The sequence below is a fragment of the Cervus elaphus genome, chromosome 5 (assembly GCF_910594005.1).
Source record: "Cervus elaphus chromosome 5, mCerEla1.1, whole genome shotgun sequence".
NCBI lineage: Eukaryota > Metazoa > Chordata > Mammalia > Artiodactyla > Cervidae > Cervus > Cervus elaphus.
The window spans coordinates 83,369,968-83,375,996 of NC_057819.1; the positions used below are offsets into that span (position 1 = coordinate 83,369,968).

At 44.5% G+C, this 6,029-nt stretch overlaps 1 non-coding gene across 1 annotated transcript; it reads right to left on the bottom strand.

The window, feature by feature from the left end:
• LOC122695697 lies at positions 1 to 150 on the bottom strand. The gene has a single exon (XR_006341461.1). It is a non-coding gene; the product is annotated as a U12 minor spliceosomal RNA (small nuclear RNA).
• Positions 151 to 6,029: the final 5,879 nt, after the last annotated feature.

Genomic DNA, 6,029 nt, shown 5'->3' on the forward strand with positions numbered 1-6,029 from the left:
TGGGCAGATCGCAACTCCCAGGCATCCCGCAAAGTAGGCAGGTCACCTTAGGGGCAAACTTCACCCGCTCAAAAATTCGTCTCACATTAGCAGTGAAGATTCGGGCGTCACCCCGAATCGTTATTTTCCTTACTCATAAGTTTAAGGCATCTTCCGGCAATCTTGATTCCAGCTTGTGCTTCATCCAGCCCAGCATTTCTCATGATGTACTCTGCATATAAGTTAAATAAGCAGGGTGACAATATACAGCCTTGACGTACTCCTTTCCCAATTTGGAACCAGTCTGTTGTTACATGTCTGGTTCTAACTGTTCCGTCTTCCTGCATACACATTTCTCAAGAGGCAGGTAAGGTGATCTGGTATTCCCATCTCTTAAAGAATTTTCCACAGTTTGTTGTGATTCACACAGTCAAAGGCTTTGGCATAATCAATATAGCAGAAGTAGATGTTTTTCTGGAACTCTTTTGCTTTTCCAGTGCTCACTGGCCTGACAATATAAGGCTTCCCTGATGGCTCAGACAGTAGAGAATCTGCCTGCAATGCAGGAGATCTGAGTTCAATCCCTGGTTCAGGACGATCCCTTGGAGAAAGGAATGGCAACTCACTCCAGTATTCTTGCCTGGAGAATTCCATGGACAGAGGAGCCTGGCGGGCTATAGTCCGTGCGGTTGCAGAGTAGGACAGGACTGAGCGACTAACACTTTTCTCTGAATATCAGCTGTACTAGTGATAAAGGGCATTGTTGGTCCTTGTCTAGCTTCAATTCAGTTCAGTTCAGTTCAGTAGCTCAGTGGTGTCCGACTCTTTGTGACCCCATGGACTGCAGCACGCCAGGCCTCCCTGTCCATCACCAACTCCCGGACTTCACCCAAACTCATGTCCACTGAGTTGGTGATGCCATCCAACCATCTCATCCTCTGTCATCCCCTTCTCCTCTTGCCCTCAATCTTTCCCAGCATCAGGGTCTTTTCAAATCAGTCAGTTCTTCGCATCAGGTGGTCAAAGTATAGGAGTTTCAGCTTCACCGTCAGTCCTTCCAATGAACATTCAGGACTGATTTCCTTTAGGATGGACTGGTTGGATCTCCTTGCAGTCCAAGAGACTCTCAAGAGTCTTCTCCAACACCACAGTTGAAAGGCATCAATTCTACGGTGCTGTTTTCTTTCTTTCTTATCTAGCTTACTTCTGTCTTATCTCTGATTTAGTTTAAAATTTGCAGAGCAAAGGGGATAACTGCCTCTTGGGAGCCTTCTCAAAGACCTCAACATTGACTGGAGACCTCCTGGTGGTTAGAAAAAGCTTTGTGTTGCGGTGAGATCCTGGCATCTAGATCCACATCCCGAATTCCTTAGCTGTCAAATGAGTAAAGGAGAGTTTACTGGTGTTCCTTGGAGTTGAAATGTATCCATTCAGAACTTGTTCATAGAATGCCTACTATGTGCCAAGGGCAATCAACATGAACCATCTGTTGTCACACAATTTATAATCTAGCTAGTGTGTATCAGAAAATTTAATGTTCCAAGTGAAATCAAACAACCTCAGAAAAGCTTAAGCAATAAAGAAAATTTATTGGCTCACTGGGGAGGCAGGCACAATTTGATCCAGGACTCAAACAACAGGTTCCATTGCTTGGTTCTGCTTTCCCTGGGAGGGATCCATTCATTTGTGTACACACGATCCACACTTCCTCTCTCCTGGCAGCTTCCACAATGGCTGCAGTGGAAATAAGACATACCATTTACCATTTGGGCTAAGAAGAGTCCAAGTCCCCAACTTCCCTACACACTCTCGAGGTCCACTCTGATGAGACCTTTCTAGGTCATGTGCATGCATGCTAAGTCATTTCAGTTGTGTCAGACTCTTTACGATCCTGTGGACTATAGTCCACCAGGCTCCTCTGTCCATGGGATTCTCCAGGCAAGAATACTGGAGTGGGTTGCCATGCCCTCCTCCAGGAGATCTTCCCGACCCAGGGATCAAACCCTGGTCTCTTATATCTCCTGCATTGGCTGGCAGGTTCTTTACCACTAGTGCCAACTGGGGAGCAGGCCATTCCTAAAGCAATGACTGGGACTCAGTGTAATGGATGCATTTATGTACCAATGGGCTTAAACTCACTGAAATTCAGGGACCCTCAGGGTGGGCACCCAGGGTGAAGAACTGTGGGGTGTGGGGCATGGTGGGTGTCCAGGAAGCTGGGAGCAGAGCACCTCCCACAGTCATAGTGAGTGTGGCTTTGGGGGCTCCCGGAGGCAAGCTCTCAGGAGCCCCTTGGGCCCCTGGAGGGGTGGGAGGGCCCACCTACAGATGGGATGGGCCCAGGACCTTCCTGGAGGCAGTGTGGGAGGGAACAGCCCTAGGGAGAGCTTTAGGCTTTGTGCCCTCCTTCCCTCCAGCTGTGGGTGTAAAGATAAAAAGAAGACTGAAAAAGAAAAAGAAAGAAAAATCGGGGGGACGGGCCTCTTAGGAAGAGAGGAGAGGCAGCAACCAATAACTGTCCATGATAGAAGGGAAAGGCCATAAATAAAGTATTTCTGCTCTGAGGGAACACTTCAGCTCACAGAAAACAGATATCCCATTTTCACCTGGCCAGTGGAGCACAAGCCTCGGAATTAGAGGTCTGGATTCTGGGCAGGGCTCCTTTGCAGAGCGGGCCCTCAAGTCATGGAGGTTAGTAGACTGTGCTTCTTGGTCTGGCCCCTCAGGAACTGCCCCTCCCGTCGGATTCTTCTGCCCTGTGATCCCTTCTTTCTTTCTGGAAAGGAGGCTAAGGTGCTTGAGAGGACCAAGGTGAGAGCCGCACAGCGCCTGTCGCTAAATAAACCTAAGCTGAGTTGGCCTGTGTTTGCTATTCTTTCTGATTTATGGACATCCGGCCAGCAGTTAGGGGTTAAACATTAACTACCCTGGGCCAGACTCAGCACCCCAGCACCCCAGGAGACATGAACCCTGAAGATACACAGGCCTTCAGCGTTGTTTGTTAGTGTGCCTGTGCGTGCGTGCTAAGTCACTTCAGTTGTGTCCGACTCTTTGCAACCCCATGGACTGTAACCCGCCAGGCTCCTCGGTCCATGGGATGCTCCAGGCAAGAAAACCAGAGTGGGTTGCCATACCCTCCTCCAGGTTATCTTCCTGACCCAGGGATCGAATCCGAGTCTCATGTCTTCTGCACCAGCAGGCTTGGTCTTTAACCATTACCGCCACCTGGGAAGCATGTTTGTCAATGTGCAAGGTTCAAAAGATCTGTATAAAAGAATGTGTAACCCAAATGAGCTGAAAACAGACATAAATGCCATCAGACATGCAGGGTAGGAAGATTACTAAGTACCCAGCTATTTCTCAAGAGGTCACAGTACTTGCCAAGTAACTCAAGAGTACCAGCAGGCCTGAGCAATCCTTCACCTCTTCATTCAACAAATACTTAATGGGTACTTTCTATACAAGAAGCCACAGTAAGAACACATAACCAAGGCTGCCACTTCAATCATTTTTTTGGAAAAGAGAAGGAATCTCCATTTGTACATAGGTAAATTATTATAAGAAACCAGATTACTATGTGCTGCATAAAATGAATTAAAGACCTACTTTTATACCAGAGACAGATCACAGTAAAATTAATTTCATTTGGGGTCAGATGTTGGAGACAGAGGGGGCCATGGCCAGATTTAAGTGAATCTTGGTTTAAGATAGAAACAAATATATAGAGTTATGTTAAAAGATTGTAATCAATGAAAGTCTTTTTTGGTCTCCCAAATGAATGTGACTCAGTCCTTTGAACACTAAACAGCAACAGTTTATTTGCACCTTTCTTATCGTTCTTATTCTGAATCTGTCACAGTCAATTATTTATTCAGTCAATTCTTTGGTCAGTCTCTCACTGAAGATTTACATAAGGCTTGTTATGCACCAAGTACAGTGTGGAAGACCAGGATACAAAGCAGAGTGAGACACGGTCCCTACCTTCTGCGAGCTCAGGGCAGAGGCATATAAAAAGAATAACGGTAACATGAAAGGTGCCCTAACAGAATCATGTACTGAGTGCTCGGAGGTGAGGTCTTTACAAAGGAGGTAACATTTCATCTTGAAGATAACAGGAGTTTTCTAGGCTGAAATTGCACATTATCTGGAATGTCCGTTAAGGAAGGAGCCAGCATGGTATGTGAGGAAATGGTAAATAGTTTGGTATGGACAGATCTTGAAGTATGTAGGGAGAGTGTCAGAAGGGGAGGGTAAGAGATAAGTCACCAGAGCATCATACATAGATCTTGCTGTAGGCATTGGACTTTATTTTTACAGATAAAAGGAAATTTGTTGAAGGACTTTACGTAAAAGAAGGACAATATTAGGTTTGGGCTTTAAAAAGACGTTCTGTCAGCAGTCTGAAGGAAGAGTTATTATGGGGAGGGTTTGGAGGCAAAGAGAACAGGGAGGTATTTCAACACCTAAATCAACAGGAGGTAAATCAACAGGGAGGTGGGAAGTGACAAGGTCTTGATAGCTGAAACAAAGGAAACAGAATGGGTTCAGGGAAGAAGGCAGAGAATGATGCAACCAACAAGACCTAATAATTGACTGATGGGAGATGATGTGGGGAAGGAAGACGTTAAGGATGACTTAAGAAGTTAAGAGTCAGGAGCCAGGACAGCTGAGGAAATGAGGGTTCCATTAAGTACAGTAGGTAAAAGAAGAAGAACAGGTTGGGAAGAAAAATGACATACTGTCTTTAAGATGCCCACACGACATTCAGATGGGCAAGCCCCGTGCGCTATTGGAAATATCTGTCCAGAGTTTAACCTAGAGATGGATTAAGGTTTAGATAGGTGCTGAGGCTATGGTATTAGATGGCACAGATTAGACCACTGACTGGTAAAGTTTTTGACATTAGTAACTTGATAGTCCCTCAAACCCCTAGCAAAGTACTTTGCACAAAGCAAGCAGTATCTCAGTAAAAATCTACAGGAACATACAAAGACATACCAATTTGGAAATTGCTAGTAATAGCTAGATGCCCAGAGACCTCAAGTTTGAAGTCACTGCAATTTTGAAGACTTATTTTAGGTTCAAATGGGCAATAAGAAGAGTACAGCTAACAAATTACTATGTATAAAATAAATAAACAACAAGGATATATTGTACAGCACAGGGAAATAGAGCCATTATTTTATAATAACTTTAAATGGAGTATAATCTATAAAAATGTTGAATGTGTTGTACACCTGAAACTAATATAATATTGTAAATCGACTGTATTTCAATTTAACAAAAGGGTACAACTAGCATACTAATATTCAAAGAGATACTAGCTTTCCCCCAAATTCCATTAAAACTTCTATTATCACCCTGTGTAGTATATCTTGGCATTTGGTCTTGCAGAGAAGATACAGGGTTAATACTATAAAATGAAGAAGCTGGGGAAGCATAATTTATCAGAATAGGGGAGTTCAGTAGCAGTTGCTGGAACACAGAAATTGATGTCAATGTATTTGACCTTCAGCAAAGTCATTCTGAGGGCAGCTTCATGGTGTTTGAGGAACTAAGCAATGTCTTCATCAAATGTCACACAATGTTACAGTTCTGCATTTGCTCATTCTTTCAACAAACACTGTTTGCGTACTTTGTACGCCCTAAACACCGTGTTAGGGACAAAAGACATCTTCCCATCCCTCAAGGAGCTCACAGTCCAGTGGAGTTGGGGGTAGGAGGATGTAGAGAAGGGAATACAATCCAAATATCCTGGGAAGTGCTCTGATAGCACTGTATGCAATTAAAGCAGAGAAGGACTACCTCACTCAGAGGGTGGGAAATGAGGGTGGCGAAATGGTGACAGAAATCTTTCCAGAAGAGATAACACCTGGGCTATGTGATATAAGGAGAGGGTAAGGTTTCAGATCAAGGGGAGATCAACTGTAAAGGCAAGTGAAGGTGAGAATCACTCAGTCGTGTCCAACTCTTTGTGACCCCATAGACTATACAGTCCATAGAATTCTCCAGGCCAAAATACTGGAGTGGGTAGCCTTTCCCTTCTCCAG